The following is a 23,222-nucleotide window of genomic DNA, read 5'->3' as shown; positions in this document are numbered from 1 at the left end:
AAAGTCATTTATACCATATTTAACTTCACCCCAAAAATACGCCCCATTTTCCGCAAAACGATTCACTTGTATGGTAAGGGTAATTATGAATTAATTAATCGTGAATTACGAGATTTCCTACCATACTTCAAACTCAATCTCGGTTCCTGTTCTCTCAATGACAGCTGGCTAATGCTTAAGGACAAGATAACTGACTTGACTAATAAATTCATCCCCACAGTGAGCTTTACTGCCAATAAAAATAAACCATGGTTTTCCAAAAGTTTGAAAACACTTGAAAATAAAAAAAAGCGCCTCTTCCGAGCTGCGAAGTTTAATGGTAATGCGTGCGCATGGGGCAAGTACTATGCTGCGGAAGATGCTTATTATGCTGAAATTAGAAAAGCGAAACAGACATTCTATTGCAATGATTTATCTAAAATTCTGAAATCTAACCCTAGAAAATTCTGGGAAATCATAAACCCGCAATCATAACCCTAGAAAATTCTGGGAAATCATAACTAACACAAGACATCATGCTTACAAACGATAAAAATGAAGACGTAAGCGACACTGTTTGTGCCAATATCTTTAACACCGCGTTCTCATCAGTGTTCACTAAAGAAGCCAACGTACCGTTTCCGACGCCACCTACTACGACAATACCAGTGATGGCCCCTGTTGTGTTATCCATTAGTCGCATTTCATCACTCATTGACAAATTAAAACTTTCATCATCAGCTGGCATAGACAATATTAACTCTAAATTGTTAAAAAACACTAAGGAAATTATTGCAGTGTACTTTTCGATGATGTTTTCATTGTCACTCGAAACAGAAATTTTACCAGACGACTGGAAGGAGGAAAAGGTCATTCCAGTCCACAAATCAGGTAACAGACAGTCCCCCCTAAATTATTGACCCATCTCTCTAACAAGCGTCCCCTGCAAAATCATGGAACATGTCATATATTCACACTTCATGAACTTTCTTGACACCAACAATTTTTTTCATTCTTCCCAGCACGGATTTCGTAAATCATTATCCTGTGAAACCCAACTTGCTATATTTATTCATGATATACACTCTTCTCTCGATCGTCACTTTCAGACCGATGCAATCTTTCTCAACTTCGCAAAAGCCTTTGATAAGGTACCGCACAAACGCCTGCTATTAAAACTTTCCCAGCTGAACCTGCACCCCAACATTCTTGTATGGATCACACAATTTCTTTCTAACCGCTCTCAGTTCGTCTCCATTAAAAATACCCATTATATCTCCCTCCCAGTAACATCCGGCGTCCCCCAAAGATCTGTACTCACACCCCTCTTGTTCCTAATATATATTAATGATCTTCCTGTTCATGTATTTTCCCATATCCGTTTATTTGCCGATGACTGTGTCATCTATCGCACAGTTACTAACATTTCTGATCAAACTACACTCCAACAGGATCTGGATCTCGTGCAACAGTGGTGTGACCTTTGGTTAATGAGGCTTAACCTCACTAAATGCAAACTTGTCTTATTTCAACGCCAGCGTAATCCTTTATCATTCTCATACCTAATCTCTATTTCCGCTATCGAACAATTTCAGTCATATAAATACCTAGGCGTCACCTTAACATCTGACCTTTCCTGGAAGACACACATCAACAACATCATATCATCCGCGAACAAATCCCTCGGTTTCCTAAAGCGTCATTTGCGTTACGCACCACTAGACATAAAACTTCTGGCTTACAAATCGCTCATCAGACCTAAACTAGAATACGCAGCGCCCATCTGGAGCCCACACCAGATATACCTAATAAACGAAATAGAATCTGTACAAAATCATGCCACTAGGTTCATTCACTCTTCATATTCATACGACATAAGCATATCATCCCTAAAACGTGACATTGATATTGCTAATCTTTCTGTGCGTCGCAGCATCGCCAGCCTCTGTTTGTTTCACAAGTTCTTTCACAGTTCCCTCAATCAAGCTCCTTACATCATCTCACCAACGCGCATATCTCACCGCACAACCCATCCTTATTCAATCGCATTTTTTCTTCGCACAGCAGTGGACTGGAATGGCCTTCCCCATGACATTGCAGCCATCACGTGTTCATCAACGTTTGCGCAAAACATAAGTACATAGTGTTTGTCAGAAAATCACTCTCTGTAACCTCCATTCGTTAACCCACCCCTTATGTAATACCCCCTCACCGGGGTCTTTAAGATAATAAAGTGAAGTGAAGTGAAAGTTAGCAATGCTAACCACATGCTTGGCTTGTGCCAGAAATGTTGCACCACTCCTTCCTTTCTTAATGTTAACGTACAATCAAACCAAAACATGTGCACGCATGTGCCTTTAACACATTTTGTAAACAGATTTGTCCGATGCCTATGAACAAGCCTTACCAATGCCTTTTGGCCTGTTTGACACTTCAGGGCCTTCGATGCACTGTAAGGGCACAAGAAAACTTGTGGGTCTTAAAGGTGACTTGTTTCAAGACTTTGCAATATGATGGTTGATTGAAAGTGATAAAATAACGAAGTTGATAAATGAGTTAGTTGTGGTGTCTTGTATAATAATATGCATACTCTGTGAAAAAGAAGCAAGCATGCAAATTAGTAAATTCATAATGAAAACATAATGAAATCAGTGCTAAATTGGTTGTTATGGTAACTCACCTGCAGTTTGATCGTAATTATGGAATATGAATGTTTAACTATCTTGAGTTTTAATGAACTGGCATTTAGTTTGTGAATAACAGTATGCTAAAGAGCATGTACATATTCTTGTTTGGTTGTACAACAACAGCGTTAGGAAATATTTTTAAAGAATGAGTGGTAAAAAATTTGTGGCACAAGCCAAGAACATTATTAGCATTGCAAATTTTGTAGTCAGCCTGGACATACGAGAATAATTTAACAGACATCTGCCCAGCCAAGTATTTAAAATTACCAAGGATGTTTCAAGGGACGACTACATAATAATTGCACCTGCATGCATGAGCTCGTGTCTCTCAAGTTTTATGCATGTGCTTCGTCATGGCAGAGCACGGTGCAAATAAACCCAATGGTTGTCGGCCACTGTTTGGTACACAAGTTGTGCAGCAAAACGAATTTGAAATAAATTTTAACACAAAATGTTTCATTGCTATTTCGCAGTTGATGTATTATTTCCATTGCAATATAAAAACAAGTACATCCAATACTGGCTGTATCTCCCTTTGCAGCTGTGATAAGGACTCCTAGCAATCTCAAAAGTAGGAATCGAGTATCCGGCGAAAACATCAAGCCCTTAAAATCTACAGAAGTGTTAAGAAAGGGTAAGTAACAATTGTATAAGTAGCAAAATCACTTTCCTAGAGCGAAGCAGCCAGCTGCACTAGATAAGCTGTCATGCTTAATGCGTATAACCTGCCAGGGATGAAATTTATGATACTTTTACACATTTTCTCTTTATTTCAGTGCACTTAACATTTTAAATTTTATTAAACTAGTAAAAAATATTTAGGTCTACAAATAATGGCGACTGAATCAGATAGAACAGTATTCAACTTGGTATGTGAAATCATAGAATATTTTGCACGCCCTTCGAATTTGGCAGTTTCAGAATTTCCCAGGGACACATACTTCTCCATATGGGCTTTACATGTTTTCTAGAGAAAGCTTCTGGGCCATCATCGTGAAATAATTTTTTTAATTAAGCGATCATAGCAAGTGTTGTACTTCATTTGTTTTTTGCAAAGCAGTTGTAGGGTTCACATATCTCTATTTTCAAGAAATATGAAGTGAATGAATGAAAGTATAGTTAGGCAGCTAACTGAATGATATAGTGACCCCTATGGACTATGACCACTGGAAGGGTGGAGCGGGTGTTGTTACACGTGGACTTACAGGCTGTTAAGGGTAGATAGACAAATCTGGCTGATTGTGCATAAGTATTAGGGCATGTAAGTTCGGATTAAATACCAGACAAAGATTACAGGCAGCAGTCCTGATAGATGTGAGCTGTTGGAACCAGTTCAAGCTGGAAAAGAAGTGGTGATTTAATTGTGACACATTTGTTGAAACTTTGAAAACCAGGAAAGTTTCTCGAGCAGGCAATGTTAAGTGATGTTTTTGATGACTGTGACATTGCACACTGTCACTCTGCACATGTGTCTGTTTCCTTATATATTTTCTACCAAAGCCACAAACAAAGATAGATGGTAGTTAACTCGCGTCCTGTGTTTCCTGTCTTATGCAAGTGTCATTCTGCACTTTATTACCTTAGAAGTACTTGTTGTTGGGCAGGTTGGTATAACATTATTAGGGAAAATTCTAGACGATGCGAATGTGTGGTGCAGTGTAAATATTTTCTGTAGTTCAGCTGCAACTGACGCTCTTTTTCTGTGCTTTTTCATTTTTCCAGTGATGCTTAGGCATCTATAATTTTCCCCCTAGCTTAATTACCTCCCTGAAGTTATGCATCATCTTGCCCATTAACAAACATTGTTAAACTATTGTATGTGGCATTGTTGATGCAAAATGACCTTAGAGTATATGCTAAAGCTCCTGCAGGATCACCGGCTGAATGTGACAACCAGTTCACCATTTATAGGACCCGAAAGTATTGACATTTTCAATATATCTGTTCGCACAGTGCTTCATTGGAGTCATGCAAGCTTAAAATATGGTGCTCCCACAGAGAAATTTTTCTTCCTGTGCTGTGACCAACGGGAAAACTATGTAGACAATAACGAAAAGAGATCACAACTAGGCTTAGCTGTGCGATCTCTGTCTCAATAAAAATGTAATAAATTAATGCAAGTGTGCTTATATCACCATGGTGTTGCCAGTTTATTACTACATTTGATATGAACCTCTGCTCGCTCCACCATGGTGTTCCCAAGGGTGTACACAGTCTTACCTCTGAGACAGCCTTGCCAGAACTAATTTCACTGTCACAATCTTGAACAGGTGTGCAACAAGCATGCACCAGTGCAGAGAACACAAGAGAAGTGGTCACTGCTTGTATGTTCAAGGTCGTATGCACGCACACCGGACCATGATTTTGCAGTGTCTTACATTTTGAGTGGAGTATACATCATGATGGCTGGAGCAGTCTCTGTGGTCACCAGCTAGACAATCACAATGTGCATATTGTTGCTTGAGACAACTGTTTAGGACAAAAAAAGGGCACCGTAGAAAAAAATATTTTTAGGCTAATGCAAGGGCTCGTGGTGAGGAGACTCTCAAAAGGTATATGGTGTGTCATCTTGCAATAGAGAAGCAACATTTATACCTAGTTTATGTTAGTAGGAGTCTGCTAAACATTGGCCATTCAAGCTTGTGGCTAGAGAAAAATGATGTCCAGAAGATACCCTCCTGAAATGTTAACCTGCACCGTCCTCCCTTGCCCTTCTTGGTACACTGGAATTTTTGCCCTATAGGTACTAATTCCTTCAGTGGGTACTCTTGAAGGGCTTCTGAATAAGCTCACTCTTACCACCTGCATTACCCGAGGGCAAATCCTACTGTTGGAACTTGTTTGCTTGGCAGAAATTTTTAACAGCAAAAGAAGCTTCACTGGTTGCACAAATAAAGCTACAGCATTGCAAGATTACTATGATGTTATGTACACAGACCTCCCCCATATAACTCACTAAAATGTCACCACTTACCTGTATGGTGAGCCTGATTATGCCTTAAGACAGCATGTAAGTTTCTTGATCCTATACTTTTTAATCAGTACATTAACCTTGAAAAAACAAGATCATCACGTGCAGTCCGTAAAACCAGTGCCTATGAACTGCAATGATGCCATCGAAAGCATTAGCAAAAGTAAATTCACCCTGCTGGAAAGCAAATTCTGCATGAAGCCTGTAAATGTACTGTTAACAAAGTCTTCTCGACAACTTCATTATGTCTATTTTTGTAATTTGCATAATCCTGTTTCATACATACCTTGCTGTTCACCCTATAATTATTGACCTCTGAGTGTTACTTAAGTGACCATGCTCAGTTAACATACCTGCAAGCCTCAGCGCTAACCTAATAAAATTGGAAACTTTAATAAAGTAATGCTCTCTTATGCTCACCCCTTCAAAAAAAAGTTCTTAGCATCTCCTGAAAACCCATTCTTTAAAAACTTGATCATCAGAGATGCAATGTATCTCCACACCTGATGACAGACATTTGTGCAATTACAGCCACATTATTATTCATTCCAAAATATTTTTGTTGCTCCACAACATAAAGTTTCGAAAAGAGCGTTTCATTGTGCAAAATTTGGTATACTGCAAAACATGCTGGAGTATTTTCAAAACTGGCACAAGCGATTTTTCCAAGACATGAAAATAACCATTTTCTCATGGTAACGAAAAAGTTAAACAAATAATAGCTTTAAAACCAAATAAAAATATCTTACAGCCAATGCTCGGCACTTATATTCGGTCAGAAGTGACCAAGCATGGAGGACTATTAAACAGCACAAGCATCTCAAGCTTCCCAATTTAATGTCAGGGATGCTTTAACCTGCTCTAGATATACATTTTTTTGCTCTAATACCAACATTTCACTGCTCCAAATCCTATTGCAGCTGTATCACACCTGCTTTTCCAGTACCTTCTTCAGGTGCTGGAAAAGTGGCCACCAAGCTAAAGGCACTGGCTCCTGTTTCTTCGAGCAGAACATTTATATAGCACAATTTACACAGTTTTGATCAAAATACAACATAAGTTTCCGATATGTTGGCTCCACAACAAATGAAAATTTTTTTGTATTAGTGTGTAATGCTTCTAATTTGGCTGGTGACTGTATAGGTTGCAATGGCAACTGCTGGCTGAAAGATTTATTTGGAGGTTATGTTCCCAGACAACGTTCATCGCACATTTCACATGTAGCAATTCTGGCGGGTGCACGACATGTACTCTTACTGTATTGTACCTTTTGCGGATGAGCCTGGATAAGTGCAACATTGAGTTGCGCAATTAATCCTCCATTTGCCATTCAATTTGGCTCCATAGTCTTGTACTCCCACACGCTGCACAGATATGATTCCTCGCAGTTTGAGTGCCCCACCTGGCAGCGTTGCTGAGAGAAAGGGTGCCATCACGCAACTGCCATCAATAGTTCAACCACATGGCATTGATGGTAGTGGTGATCGGGGGGATAGTGGGAGCCAGTGATATGGCTGCCTTCTCTGGAAATATGGTGCATATAGCTGGCCTTATGGTGACCACCGCAAGAAGTAATATACATGGGTTGAAAGGATATTCTGTGCCATCTATGTGTCCCACCTTTAAACGTGGTTTGGTTGAGTGTAGTCTGTCAGGCCTGCTTGTAGCATCAATACTGCTTTCATTCAGTGTAGCACATATAACTTTGAGCCTACTTTTGTGTACTCCTGCTAAAATATAAATAGTCCTACATCGGCCAAGATTGCCAAGAGCGCTATAACTTCTGAAGGGTACTTGAATATAAAATTGTGTTTCATTATCATCATCAGTGTAACTATGCCCACTGCAAGACAAAGGCCTCGCCTATTGTTAGTTTATGCCTCATAAAAAGAACAAGAGTAGCATAAACAATATACAGACAATATCATTTGCATTGTGACAATATGTGAAATGGTACAAGATTGTCTGTCTTTCACATTAGAATACAGGATATTGCCACAGTTGTCATAACACAGAAATTTTTATAATCTTTTGAGAAGCTATTTGTCTTTTCGAAGCATAATGAGCCTGGTTGCCAGCCACTGAAATACACTCAAGGTAAGTCTTTATTGATTCTTAAGAAACTGGTAGAGCGAATGTGTCCACTGGCTCCATTTGCAGCAAATATTTTTATGCCTTAGGTTCTATATCACACCAATTTATTTGTCCACAGAAAATAATTCTACCTGTTTTTTTCTAGGATTCACGTTACACCATTGTGGAACACGTGTGGAAACTTGGGCACCTTGCAACCATGGGGATTCACACGACACCACCTGAAAAGTAATGCTTGCTATTAAAATACAAGTACAATTCTGCACAATAAAGTTCAATCCAATAACATCTGAGCATTTCTTATGAGTTGTGAATGCAAAGCAACAGGAAACAACCAGTTGAACATTAAGGCAGCCATAGCAGTAGCCTGTGTGTCAACGCTTTTTCCCAGCATTCAAAATTATTATGTTGTTTTCATACATTGATTTTCTTTCTAGTGATCATTAAGACAAATATTGAAGTCAAGAAAGAACATGTACACCGTCTTTAACTGGATCAGACAAGAAAAATGGTACCATCCATTCCAGCAGCTTGCTAGAGGGCCAGCCAATTGCATGGTTAAGTCAGCTGAGTAGTAAGAGATTTCTGGTTGAGATAGTGCCTGTTAGAATGCTTTGCCTAATGACTTGCATTATTCTCTTCTGTCCCAATGACCACAATTCGAGGCCATTTCTTCAAGCTAAGTGGAGCTAATTGTAAACCAAACATTTTGTACTTTCAACTTTAATTTCTCACGTGGAGAGCAGAGCATTGCCTTACTTAAGCTCAATGAGGTGGCCCTCGATGTCCCGCATCAGTGATACATAGTGTGTATGAAAATGGCATTTCTCAGCGAACATCAACCTCTTTGTCCTTGCAGTGAGCAATTATATTTTTTTCTAGGTTTTTGTGATTTATTTTTAGCTAGTATCTTGGACAGCACTACTACAGGGTGTCAAGTCAAGTTGTAATCGATTTTTAGGCATAATCTTTGTTGTAAATTTCAGTAAACAGACGTTCAAATTGCTTGTCCCCAATCGGTGTCTATGGGTCTTATGACCACACTATTGATGACGAGAAGGCACCTGACTGAAGAAGAAATGCAAGTCCTTCCTACAAAAAAATGCTGCTGATCTTTCACATTATGATGATCCTGAATTTATTGGCAATGATGCTTACAATGGCAGCTATGTGGAGCGTGATAGTGAGGACAGCAATGGCCAACAAGACGCCTCAATTGGCACGATGCCAGAAACAAGGAGTGCAGGGAAGTGGAGGAGGAGAGTGTCAAAATAATGTGCATCGTCAAGTGAAAAGACAGTATGGTTCAATGACAGAAGGAAGAATGTGAATGGTTGCTAAGTGTAACAGAATCATGACCGAGGTCGACTTCATCAGCTGCTTTGTATTCTACTATCACATTTATTGAACACAAGGAAGAACACTATCTGAATGTTCACTCACTTATTGTATATAACATTCATGCTCTAATGAGTGGATGAAATGTAAGAGCAAGCAATGGTCTCGAAAACTCGAGTTGACCTTAAAACGAACACGGCAACGTGTTTAATTGAAGCGTCAGCTGCTGTGTGTGATGGACAATGTAAAGGAGTACAAAATGAAAAGGAAAACTGAAGCAAGGGAATGTTTACCGGTCAACAGAGGCGCAAGATCACTCTGTCACCACCAGACAATGTGAGATCTGAAATTTGAGGCAACGTTCCTGCAAACCCTAAGCTTGGATGAAGAAGGAAAAACAGGAAAATTGAGTATGGAGATATGACTAGAGCGAATTCTTCAAAGTATGTTTTCTGTAGCCTCCAGAACAGAAACTGCTGTGAGGGCATCCACACCTGTTAGGACCCAAAGGCCTAATTTGGAGACAGCCAGGTTTGGTCAGTTCTTTTTTTTTTTTGTTGTTGATACAAATAATGTTTTTTTCTTTTGCTATATGCTTAAGACCGAAATAAAGAAGTTTCAAATAAACTTACCAGCAATTTTGTTTCAGGGACTGCGAATAGTATTGTTCTTATGCAGGGCAAGTAGGTGTCATAACTTAATACTCTTAAACTAACGTTTTTGCTTGGCATAAGCTGTACCTACATTGGTACATACTTGTTGACCTTGGCCCACAGTCTTAAAATAAGACATGTTTGTGTTTGGCATAAGGTGTACCTACATTGGTACATACTTGTCGACCATGGCCCACAGTGATTAAGACCAGCATTAGGTACATCATGAATGGGGTAACCACTTGCTTTACACTGACAGCTTGAAACCTCATCGAGCGGGCAAAAAGGGATCCCATGACAGCAACTTCAATAAAAAAATATGTTGATGATGAAATCATCAATATCAGTGATATTGATGATAAAATTGAGCTAAAGAGCAGAACTCGTATGTGTAAGCCTGCATGATGTCAGTTGTTTCTGATCTGATTTGCTCCCGTTTCGATTTTAAATAAAGAAGCAACGCACAAGTCAGATGGGCAGCACCACATAACACATGGAGAAAGAGTCAAGTACCCATAATAAACACTTTCTCTCCTCTTCCATCGAGTGAACAAATTGGTCAAAGCGCTAACTTTTAGATATTTCCGCTCGACTGCCATAAGAATAATAGTGCGTTTGTGCTACATTACGATTTAATTTTATTCGGGCAAACTTTTATTTATGCCTTTTGGCTATCTTCACTAGGAATGCATGACCTCCGAGATTAAAAATGTGCAAAGTAGCAAGCGTGTACTGACCCAACTTCTACGCTCCTGCGCTATAAATAAACTAAAAGAAACCAGCGAGCTTAAAAAATGTTAATAAAAATTCTAGAGAGCCAATATACGCGACAAAATTAAGGCAAAGTTACAAAAACATTGGTAGAAGTAGCGTTTGTCAATTTTGGCAACTACGTTTGCAAGTCTGGCAACCATTTACAATCGTCGCCGCATTAGCTCACGTTATGTTGAGGTCCATTTGTTTCACGCCCTCCTCCTGTATACACACGGAGGAACATGTGCTTGTGGACTGAGCGGCGATTACGATCGCATTTACGTACTGCCATGTTTGTTGTTCAGGAGTATGTTATGCAACTGCCAACGTTTTCGAAATACATTACGCTTGCCTTATGCGATCCCGCGCAGCGTTGCCGTCGACAGCGTGAGGTACGTAAAAAGTGTTTATATATGTGTGTATATTTTGTGAACGCCGCGGTGCATCATCATACCAGTCATTGCATCGCTGTTCGATCGCTTCTGTCGTTAGGAGGTTTGGCTTGACAGCAAATCGCTAGCGTTTTCGCGCGAAAAACAAAACGAAGTCGCAAAGTATAGTTTACCGGTAGGAAACGTGAAATTGAGTCCGGATTCCCGAATGGTTCATTCGGATTCCCGAATGATCCCTGAACCATTTTCAAAATGGTTCAGGGATCGCCAATAAGGTGCTTGCGATGAAAATTAAACAAATTTAAATGCGACGAAGCTTCACAAAGGACAACTTGTTCGCAGTGTACTATATTTATGGTTTCGTTTGAAAAATTGAGAAAGTATCGACTCTGTGTGGGCCTTCCTCCATACATGCTTAGTTGATTTCGCGCTATTCACACGCACGCACACACACAAATAAAGCGATAGCTATCTTGCGCAGCTAATAACCCTTATGATAGTGTAATTAAGTTTTTTTTTTCTCGAAAGCGCTTGACCTCTATAGTACTGTTATAGCCGTTCTAGTTGAACCAAGCTTCAAAACTGACTATCGTCTTCTTGAGCATTTATGCTTATGCAATTGATTACTCTGCAGGGTTCACAACATTATATTGCCTGACAACATGAAAGAATTTCAAGCGCAGATGCCATTTATGATTAAGAGTGTTAAAGGATGTTAGCGTTGCCTGGAACAATCTAGCATCAAACAAAAACATCAACATTATTTATGTCAAGCTCAACTGTGACCTAGTTCAGGTAGTTACCGATTTCATTCATACACTGTGTCTACAGCAACTATACTCAACCCGCTGCAACAAAGTTTATCAACAAAGTATACCCATTTTTTGATAGGCTGCACAAACTGAGGCCAGCCTATAAACAGCTTCAATGTTATAAAAAAACATGTTTTAGGCATTTCGTAGATTTATTTTGTATATCACAGGCTAAAGAAAGTGGAAAGTAGATACGACGTTAATGTTGTTTTTGAGCCTGCCAATGAGCTAGGTAAGATTTTGTGCAGCTGTGCAGAAAAAGAATGAGAAGAAAAAGATGAGAAGCACACTGACATCTTTTTATAAAATGCACCAATGAATTCACTAATTGCCATACAGGTGTAGTTTATAAGTTTACTTTTAGTTGCATCGATTACTATGTAGAGGGGATGGGCTGCTGTGTTAATCTGAGTTTAATGAAATAAAAAAGTTCGCTATCCAGAGGCTAACCTAATCTATCTTGACATTGTCAAGAATGCATGCTGCAATTCAATGAATGTGCAATTTTATACACGTACAGAAATGAAGAATGCATCCGACTATTGAGGCTTGACATATCGATAACAGTGGCATCTCATGCATGAATCAACAGTCTATTGAAGAAATCAAATGCCTTAACAGTTATCATGTACATAGACTCCCATGCGTGCTGGATTGATAGGTCAACCTATTGCTTGTGCATGCAGAGATAAGCTTTCGTGACTTCTTTCTTTTTTGCCACTGTGCACCTTTGCAGTTGTTAGACAGTGTTAAAGGCATTGTCACATCCTTCTTGCGTTTGTGCTCACATGCCTTGTCAGAATGAATGCTTACCAAGTAGCCCCGCCGCGGTGGTCTAGTGGCTAAGGTACTCGGCTGCTGACCCGCAGGGTGCGGGTTCGAATCCCGGCTGCGGCGGCTGCATTTCCGATGGAGGCGGAAATGTTGTAGGCTCGTGTGCTCAGATTTGGGTGCACGTTAAAGAACCCCAGGTGGTCGAAATTTCCGGAGCCCTCCACTACGGCGTCTCTCATAATTATATGGTGGTTTTGGGACGTTAAACCCCACATATCAATCAATCAATGCTTACCAAGTAGCCTAGCTTTCTCTTCTCCTAACCACTATGTTGTGCAACATAGCAAAGAAGCTTTCATGCTACACTATGGAGTCGCTCCATTGACAGTACGTAGTCATAGACTTTTATGTGCACCATAATCAGAGCTAAAAATTGCAGTACGTACGCTATTACATATCTCTGCCATGTTTTCTGCTTACAATATAGGAGGAAGTCACATTGAGAAGCCGCACTGCATTCACAGCAACTAGCGGAATATGTAAAGCTGTGGCACGTTACCATTTTGCTTGTTACAAGTCCATGATTGGCTTAGGTCAGATCAGTGCTTTCCATTATGCCGAATGGTGCGCGAAGTATCTGAACATAATCTTTAAAGAAAGTATACGGACAGCGGGAATACTTTTAGAATGGAAAACTGGAAAGGTGGTGCCTATTTATAAGACTGATGACAAACTTAAAGTAATCAACTACAGACCAGTTTCGCTACTGTGCACTTGTAGCAAGGTTTTGGAACATTTCATATTTAAGCATATCTGTTCTTTCTTAGAGGATAACAATTATTTTTTAAGTAGTCAGCATGGTTTTCGGCGCGGTTTGTCCACTTACACGCAACTTATTCACACTGTAAATGATCTAATGGTAATGCTTGACAAGGGCGGACAGATTGACATGGTTTTACTTGATTTTGAAAAAGCCTTCGACCGTGTGTCACACCGACATTTAATGTTAAAGATCCGATGCCTTTTTGACAATCCTCGGATAGTACAGTGGCTCGACTTGTATTTTACACGGCGTAGGCAATTTGTTCACATAGGCAATTCGGACTCAGAATTCGCATCTGTTTTTTCAGGCGTTCCTCAGGGTTCGGTGCTCGGCCCGTTACTCTTTTTAATCTATATTAATGATTTACAGATTACGTCACCAGTATGTTGCCGTTTATTTGCAGACGACTGCGTTGCATACATGCACATTCAGTCAGTGAAAGATCAACAAATACTAAACAACTTCTTAGCAGCTGTTAGCAACTGATGCTCAACATGGCAGATGCGCCTAAACGTTTCCGAGTGTGTTCAGATGAGTGTTACACGCAAGAAGGAGCCCCTGGTTTGTACCTATAGCATCAATAATGTTCCATTAGCTTCAGTAGACCAATTTAAATACTTGGGTTTGCATATCAGTTCTACGCTAAGCTGGAGTGGTCATGTGCAATTCATTGTTTTTGAGGCTTTGAGAAAACTTTACATGCTAAAAAATCGCATGATGCATTGCACTCCTAAAACTAAGCTTGTGGCCTACACGACATTAGTTAGACCGCTATTAGAATATGCGGACGTAGTTTGGGACCCGCACACCAAATGTGACATCGATTGCATTGAACGCGTTAAAAAAAAAGCGCTAAGATTCATCTTCAACTTGTACGGCAGGCACGTGTCCATTACTAACCTTAGACATTTAAGCGAACTTCCAACGCTAGAATCACGCAGGAAACTGCATCGACTGCAAATGCTTTACAATATTGTAAACGGTAACATTAGAATGGGCTTCACTGATTACATGCAGTATAACAGCGCAAGGCCAACAAGATGGAAGCACAGTAAGACGATTGTAAGGCCGCGAGTTAAAACGAAGGTGTATCAATTTTCGTTTTTTCCTCGAACGATAGCAGAATGGAATGAGCTTCGATGTGACATAGTCGGCCTATCATCAGTTCATGCGTTCACAAATGTCGTGCAAGATTATCTGTGATGTTATGCGCAGTTCTTGTCATTCTTTCTTTTTTACAGCTTAAAATGTATGTGGGTAACCATTTATTTCACGGTATTCTTCTGTTGACGTAAGCTGTCCTTCGGTTCACATGCTTATTTGTTTCGTTGGCCGTTTCACTCATGTTCTGAAATGTTGTATGCGTCTTTCGGGTGTTCAATCACTCGATCCTGTACGTGTTATTGCTCCTGTGTCTTACCTCAGTGTATTATTGCAAATGCTGTTGGGCTTGGTTTTTATGTTCGCGTCTTGAGTTCACATTCGGCCGCATGTGTTATCATTAGACATATGTGCATTTGTTCTGTTTTTCTTTCTTTTTTTTATTTCGGTTGTCGACTGAAACGATGCAATGTGTAACATTGTAATGTGATGTACCCATTCCTGCAATGGCTCCCAAAAGGCAGCCGGCAGTATCTGATAAGTAAATAAATAAAATAAAAATATTAGACTAAAAAAACGGGTACCTAAAAATTGGTTCCTGGTCCCTCTAAAATGAGACATTTAGTGTACGTTCTGGTTGTCTGTATTTCAGCGACGTTACGGTGTCCAACGTGCTGTAATCGCTGGTTTAATGTGAGGACGAAGGTGTGCTGCTTGGGAAGGAAATGAGATGCCAAAGCAGAGCAGAGGCTGTGGCAGCGAACCAGCCAAAAGCCCCCGAACGTTCTAGGCGCTTCGCACCACTGACGCTCGTCCTCTTTTTCTTTGGCTGGCTTGCCACTAATAGTGCTGCGCTACAGTATGAAGTCCAGAGCTCAATTGAGCTGTTGTTGTGTAGTAGGCCATTTGTCTTCCATATTTCTACTTTAATCATTTTGCCAAAGGTGGCATAATTTATAGTGTATTTTACCTAAAACCATAATTATTAGAATAACGTCGACCATATGAGGTTTTTGGACATGCACCTAAATCTAAATGCATGGGCATTTTTGAATTTTTCCTCCATTAAAATGCAGCCATCATCTCCAAGAATTGAACGAACCCATGTCTTTGTGCTTAAAAGTGCTACACCATACCTGATAAGGTACCATGGCGAGTTCTACTCGTGTTATCCTTGTGTATGGCTGGTAAAAGTAAGGAAAGTAGACGTACAAAATCTCCATCTCATTTCAACCTGTACAAAAGTTAGCCATGCGTGGATAAATGAAGAGTATAGCCGATTTCCAACAGTTGCACTGAAACATTTATTGGAAGTGAAGCTTCTTGTTACAGCCCAGAGGGCAATCTTACAATGTACATGCATCTTTTTCTCTGTCTGGGTTCTTGTGTCAGCACGCTTTGGTAGTTTTCTTAATGAGGTGTTGCCATAAAATTTGAGGCTTGCGTGTTTTTTATTGAAAATGTTTCTTATTCTTCTAGGAAGCATGATGCGTGTTTCAGGATTCACATATTCTTGCTAAATAATTTCATATCTCCTTATTTACACGAATTACTGCTTCTAGCAGCGGTTTCTGGGTGCCAAGATGGACAGTGATATTATTGCGTTGAAAGCTAGAGCACGTGGGCCCACAAACCTGGAACACACAGAGTGGTACATCCTCTGCTTTTAAACACACACACAAAGGCAACTGTCTGGCTACCGTCAAAATCCACGGAAATTTTCTAATAAAAAGTAATAGCACGTATAAAATTCCAGTATGTGCAGAGATCTTTACAGAGCACCCGGTTACTAGATAATGGTATTGACATCTTGTGACACTTCATGCAACCACAATTATAGGAACGTTTTTTTGTTTATCCTGAGTGATCGTGGTGAAAAATGTTTAAAAAAGCTTTGCATTCGGAACTACATCACTGATGAGGATTGACACCAGCAGAGAATTAGAATGTAGGTTTTCAACATTAGACCGGTTATCCCGTTATTCGATTCATTGGTCATTCGATTTCGAAAACCGGATTGACCAGATATTCGGTTGGTTATTCAATTAACAATACCTTGATGTTTGGATAATTGAATAACCGGATTTTTATTTTGTAATGCTAGTATAAATATTCGTTTTCTTAGAGTCTCGTGTTTGTAGGAAACGTAACAACTGTTTGTTCATGTCCGATATGTACTTTTATTGATCATCTCATATTGTTCATTTATCTTAATGTAGGAACATTACATGGGTCACTAGTGATAATGCCTCTTGAAAGGTGATTACCTATTCACAAACATTTCGTTAGATATTGCAATGGGTATGAGCCGAGAGAGGAGAAGAGGAGGAAGACGTGAACAGGTGCAGATACCAACGTAGACTGGTCCTTTTTCTCTCCGAATCCCAGATTTCACACCTATCTTTATTCCAGAATTTTTAGCCGTAGTATTGGCTCTTCGAAAACTGCCAATATAAATGAATTCCGTCATGATAATAACAGACTCCTTGTCGGTCTGCAGTGCTCTCATGGCATCCGGTGATTCTAAAACGTTAGGCAAATCCAACTCCCTAGTACCGAATCACTTAAACCAGGTGCGATTAGTATGGGTGCCGGGGCATAGAGGCATAACTCTAAATGAAACAGCTGATGCACTAGTGAAAGCGGCGCTAGGCGGACCAGCTATCAATATTGCCCCTACAACAGCCTTTATAGTCGCTTCTAGATTTCGGAGGCAAATGATGATGCGAGAATTCTCTACACCATCTTTAAAAAATTCTATGGATTTCAACCATCTAATGACACTCTGGAAAACTTCCTCATGTCATAACCGATGGCTGGAAGTTTTAATCACTCGATTTCGCTGTCGTATTCCTCCATTAAATTTTTATTTGTTTAGAGCAGGTTTGACTTCCTCTCCACTTCATTCTTTTTGTGGAGAAGAGGAAACTGTGGAGCACTTTTTCATCTCTTGTAGAAAGTTTTCAACATTAAGAAAGATATCACTAGAAATATCATTACGAATCCTTGGCTGAGCTTTGACAACGTCAAATTTACAATCCTTAGGTGCACATACCCTAGGGCACAGCTATGGGAAAGTGTGCGCGGCCGTGCAAGATATCATTGTACAGTCTAACAGATTTACTTAATAACCTCAATACCAAAAGGTTCTCAGTTAACCCACGTAGGCTATTGAAAAATTTTCTTTGATATCAATCAATTTTTGCTCAGTCAGTAGGAATTAATTCATCTAAGTTTTCAAAAATTATTTACACAAAAAAACAATATTTCTGTTAATTTTCATTTCACCAGTATAATTTATATACATTCGTTTTTTTAGTAAGCTACCAGATTCTTGGCCGATCCCCCAGAGTGGGTGTGAGCCACGAGTTTAGGATCTACATTATTACCCTACCATCAACCTTGATCCTGCTAATAAACACCCTTCAACTTTAACCGTAACAGTTTTGTCATGGGGGTGCAAGGTAATCGCCTAAGAGGACAGAGCCACTGCCGCTAGGTCCTTGCGCGACTGCCTCCAACACTACCGGAACTCGCAATGTCAAACAATGGTGACCTATTGTCATCTTCAGCTCCTCCGGCGCGGACACCTGGTGCCTGGATGCATCAGTTGGAGCCGCGCCCTTTTTCAGGAAAAGTCGGCGAGAACGTGTAAGAATGGCTCACTCACTACAAACGTGTGAACAAGTGCAACTGCTGGGATGCTACGGCTCAGTTAGAGTGTGTTGCTCTCTTCCTGGCAGACACTGCTCTTGTGTGGTTCGAGAACCACGAAGAGTCGCTAACAACTTGGGATCACTTCGCTATCCAACTCACAGAGTGCTTTGGGGATTTCACTGCGAAAAGAAAGTGAGTCGAGAAAACATTACTTCAGCGTGCTCAAGTGCCAGGTGAGACTTGTACCACGTACATTGAGAGGATCGGGAAGTTGTGTAAGATGGCGAATCCTCTTATGTCCGAAGAGGACAAAGTCTGGCATCTTCTGAAAGGTATTGCCGAAGACATGTATACCTACATGATTAGCAAGGTGAGTCTCAATTCGGTAGCTGAGGTGATCAATCATTGCTGCACATCTGAGACCTTGAAGCTACACCGTATCACGTCGTAGTTCGGCAGGTTGGCGAATGTTGCGACGGTTGCAAGCATTGAGGACAGCTACAGTATGCATCAAAACCTTTTGACCACTGTGAGGCAAATTTTTTGTGAGGAACTCGAGCGAAACAGCAAATCAGTGAACGCCGTGAAGGTCTAACAGTTTGGTTGCGTTTTTAATCAACCTCACGAAGCTGCACCATTGGTTTCTTCACTTTCCGCCATGCCAGGCGTTGCAGACAGTCAAACCGATCCCCTACAATAGCACCACCTGACGACGTGACGCATGACCAACGTGCTTATCAGGGTACGACCACGAATCGGCACTTGGAAGATTGTCTACTACTCGCAGAGTCCGAGGGCTGCTTATCCCGAAGTCTACAACGTCAGTCGCCCTTCACCTGTTTCCTACAGCTGCGGTGCCATAGGACACATCTCTCGTTTTTGTCGCCGTCTCTGCCAGACGAGGTATGGCCCACCACTGACTTGGCCTAACTTTGAAGGCGTCAACGATTATCATTGGCCAGCAGAACATCGTGCGACAAATGCCACAGGCTCGCCACCCAGGAATTCCTTCTACCACTCCACCATGAGGAGTGACTCACCAGCATCAGACCGTAGCGTGACACCATCAACCAGTCCCTTACGCCGTTCACCATCACCACGGTGACGTTTTACGCCACCACCTCCATCAGCAAACTAGCCGGCGCGGCCGATGAAGGTAAGGTTGCCGGCCGGTCTCCTTCTTTGCAAACTACTCCTCTTTCTATTATGATGTACCAAAACAAAGTGTGTGTCAATTGATAATGTGCCTGCAACTGCATTAGTGGATACTGGTGCTACAGTTTCCGTCATGAGTGCCACATTCAAGGAAAGGCTTGATCGGAAAGGCTTGGTCCCATAGAATGGTTGTGTGATGTTTTGTGTTGCCCGCGTAGAGTGCCTCGCTCCTCTAGGTATTTGTGTTGCAAGTGGTTTGTTCAGTGCTGGATATCTCGTCACGGAATTTTTGGTATTACCGCGGTGCACTCATCATAAGATTCTTGGGATCGACTTTCTTCAGGATTGTGGTGCTTCCATTAATTGTGGCTCAGGCGAAATAACGGTGAATAACGCGCTTTTGTTCATGCTTGCTGAGACATCTTTACTGGGCAAAAACTGTTTCGTCGTGTCGAATGATTTTCTTTTAGCGCCGTGGTCTCTATTATGTGTTCCTGTTAATCTTTCTGTTGTTGACCTTTCATCATTTGACGCGCGAATTCAACCACTTGCGACGGGTTGCATGAAGAAAAATGTACATGTGCCTCGTTCTCTCGTGACAGTTGTGAATGGAGCCTCAAGCTTATGGGCTTTCAATTGTTCTTGGGTGCCTGCTGTTCTTCCGCGTGGTATGAAGCTTGCTGAGTTCGACGAAATCCCATACGGCGCTATCACCATTTTAAGCGAAGAGCAGCAGTCTGAAAAAAGCAACCCCCAGAGAAGCAGTTCTGAAGAACAGATAGGAATGATCAGCAAGTCTCTACCCCCACATTAATGCCACGCTCTTGCACGAGTCCTTATGACACAGAGACTTCACTACCACGTTAGCGTGCTCATCACAGAATTGACACTGGATCTGCACGCCCCCTTTGACAAAAACCTTACCGTGTGTCGTCGACAGAAAGGGTAGTGATAACTGAACAGGTCACCGACATGTTATGGAAAGGTGGTGTCCAAGAGTCATCCAAGTCCCTGGGCAGTGCCGGTGATCTTAGTAAAGAAGAAGGATGGATCATGGCAGTTTTGCGTTGACTATAGAAAACTAAAAACGGTAACCAAAAAGGATGTGTAGCCGCTTCCCAGAATTGATGATGTCATTGATTGCCTGCATTTCCCTGCCTACTTTTCGTCACTGGATTTGCGATCAGGGTATTAGCAAATACCCATGCACCCAAATGACAAAGAGAAAACGGCCTTTGTGACACCTGATGGTCTTTATGAATTTAATGTTATGCGTTCGGTCTTTGTAATGCACCGGCAGCGTTCGAACAATTTATAGACGCAATACTTCGAGGACTTAAATGGGAAATTAATTTGTGCTACCTAGATGATGTGGTGATTTTCGGCAGCACACTGAACGACATAACAGGCGTCTCAGTCTTGTTTTTGAATTGTACACAAAAGGCCGACTTGATCCGAAACTCTGAGAAATGTCGTCTTGGTGAAACGGAGACATTAGTACTTGGGCATCTTGTTTACTAAAATGGAGTAAGGCCAGACCCGTGAAAAATTGAGGCCGTCAGTTCTTTCAAACCTCCAAAATCGATGCAGGAATTGAGGAGCTTCTTGGGCCTGTGCTCATATTTTCGTCGTTTTGTTTCGAGGTTCGTCAACGTGGTGCATCTCCTAACATGTCTTCTTTAAAAAAACGTCCCTTTCAACCGGACTTCAGCTTGCGACAATGCGTTCTTCCAGCTTAAGTTTCTAGTAATGTCGGAGCCCATACTGCGTCACTTCAATGTGTCCGTGCCTACGGGAGTATCGGCATCGGTGCTGTACTTGTGCAGCGCCATCAAGGAGCTGAGCACATAGTGGCTTATGCCAGTCGCTTTTTCAACAAAGCTGAGCGCAACTATACCGTAATAGAACAAGAATGCTTGACAGTTGTTTTTGCGGTACACAAATTTCGACCTTATATCTATGGACGTCCGTTCACTATCATTACCGACCATCACGTTTTAAGCTGGCTGGTGAATCTTCGTGACCCGACTGGCGCGTTGGGCTCTTCGACTTCAGGAGTATGACTTCGTCCTCTCGTTCAAGTGTGGACGCCGCCACGCAGATGCCGACTGTCTCTCTCGTCTTTTCCTGAATACGACTGAGTGTGAAGAAGACAGTTTTGATGACTGTCTTGCCTCCATTTCTTCCACATTCCCAGACCTAATTACTTTCAAGAAAGAACAAGAGGCTGATATCAGCTTGGAGCCATTACTTGTTGTGGCATCCCGTACTCGAGCCATCGGCCGCTTTTGTGTCCGTGACGGCCTTCTATACAAGACAAATTATTCGGCTAAAGGCCCACGCTTCTTTCTGGTCGTACCACAGAAACTACAATTAGACATACTGAAAGCCATGCACGATGATGCGACAGCTGGTAATCTGGGGTTCATCAGAACTTTAAATAGGACACAAGAGTGCTTTTACTGGCCCAGAATGCGGGACACAGTCAAGCACTATGTCGCAAGTTGCGAACAATGCCAACGCTACAAGCAGCCTGCGACTCCTCCGCCAGGTCTTCTCAATCCACTGCCACCTCCTCATCTACCATTTGATCAAGTTGGTATCGATCTTTTGGGCCCATTTTCATGCTCGTCTAACGACAGTCGATGGGTGATAGTATGCGTCGACCATCTGACTCGTTACGCAGAAACTGTGGCGATATCATCCTCGACAGCGGTGTGCGTGACCATGTTTTTGCTTAGATTCATCATTCTTCGGCATGGCCCTCCCAGAGTGATCGTGGTCGTCAGTTCGTTGGGGATGCCATCGAAGAACTGGTTCGTCAGTGCCATTCGCAGTTCCGCCATTCATTCCCCTATCACCCTCAGACGAATGGACTGGTAGAACGTACGGACAGAACTCTGGCTAACATGTTGGCCATGTACGTATCATCTGGCCACAAGGACTGGGATGACTTTCTCCCCTCCATTACCTATGCATATAACAAGGCCAAACATGAGACAACCAATTACAGTCCTTTTTACCTCCTTCGCGCACGTTCACCGTTAAGCTGCATTGATACTATTCTACCATTTGACTTCCATAGCGACTACTCTGTCTCCAAGACACTCTGCCTAGCCAAAGAAGCCCAGCGTATTGCTCGCCTTCGTACTGTTGCTTCGCAACACCGATCGAAGGAAAGCTTTGACAGCCGCCATCAGTCTGTCGCATACTGCAAAGAAGACTTTGTGTGGTTGTGGACGTCACAACGTAAACGAGGCCTATGCGAGAAGTTTTTACCCCAGTACAGTGGCCCACTCATCATTGTTGATTTCTTGAGCAATTTGACATAGGTGGTAGCACGGCTGACATCAGTTGGCCGTTGGTCAAACTAGACTCAGCTGGTTCATGTCGCTCGCCTTAAACGAATTCACCCTAAACAGTCCAAGTGATTCATACTCGCCCAGCGGGCTTCGTCTGGGAGCCGGGAAATGCCATGGGTATGAGCCGAAAGAGGAGAAGAGGAGGAAGACATGAACTGGTGCAGATACTGACATCATTATTACCCTACCATCAACCTCGCCCTGCTAATAGACACCCTTCGACTTTAACCGCAACAATATGAATATCCGCATGGTGTGAAAGTGCATGCACAGTTGAGAAACGGAAAGTATTTGCACGGGGCATTAGTGATTACATCAGTAATGAATTAACGAGCTGCACACGTTATGTCGGTGCGTATCCTATAGCACTTAAATTTTGAATAAGCTCTTAGCGAGACTAAATATTCGAATAACCGGATGCACGTTCATTCAAACTGGATAAGCAGAATTGCAGTTTCTTTAAATCCGGATAGCTGGCTTTTAAGGCCGGATTTACTTTTCTCCGGTTTCACCGGATAGCCGATTTGGCGGAGAGTTGCAAGCCCTATTAGAATGTGCCAGATATCTGCAACAACAGTTTTGTGCTGCCTTGATATATCTTAGTGATGCAAAGTGGCCCCACCAAACTGGGCTCTCATTTACAGCTGCGGTAACCCAGTATCCTCAAGCCA

General features: G+C 41.6%; 1 protein-coding gene and 2 long non-coding RNA genes across 8 annotated transcripts in view; 2 read left to right on the top strand and 1 right to left on the bottom strand.

Moving 5' to 3' along the window:
* The first annotated feature begins 1,753 nt into the window (after positions 1–1,753).
* LOC119161703 (uncharacterized) lies at positions 1,754–8,019 on the top strand. Its single transcript, XR_005108515.2, has 2 exons — positions 1,754–3,300; positions 7,877–8,019. It is a non-coding gene; the product is annotated as an uncharacterized LOC119161703 (long non-coding RNA).
* Positions 7,725–10,374, bottom strand: LOC142776570 (uncharacterized). The gene is made up of 2 exons (XR_012887642.1): positions 9,702–10,374; positions 7,725–7,952 (listed from the first exon to the last, which is right to left on the bottom strand). It is a non-coding gene; the product is annotated as an uncharacterized LOC142776570 (long non-coding RNA).
* A 207-nt stretch (positions 10,375–10,581) lies between these two features.
* The window catches only part of LOC119161825 (mediator of RNA polymerase II transcription subunit 7), a 110,288-nt gene continuing 97,647 nt past the window's right edge, over positions 10,582–23,222 (top strand). For 2 of the 6 annotated variants that reach the window (XM_075880465.1, XM_075880464.1), the window contains exon 1: positions 10,583–10,867. The gene's annotated coding sequence lies outside the window, so the exon portion shown is untranslated. Of the gene's footprint in view, positions 10,868–15,029; positions 19,191–23,222 lie in introns of all 6 variants that reach the window. The other 4 variants (XM_075880463.1, XM_075880462.1, XM_075880468.1 and 1 more) reach the window with 4 other exon arrangements.

This window comes from Rhipicephalus microplus, chromosome X (assembly GCF_043290135.1).
Source record: "Rhipicephalus microplus isolate Deutch F79 chromosome X, USDA_Rmic, whole genome shotgun sequence".
Classification (NCBI taxonomy): domain Eukaryota; kingdom Metazoa; phylum Arthropoda; class Arachnida; order Ixodida; family Ixodidae; genus Rhipicephalus; species Rhipicephalus microplus.
The sequence above is the reverse complement of the archived record's forward strand: the minus strand, read 5'-3'. Positions and strand labels throughout refer to the sequence as shown.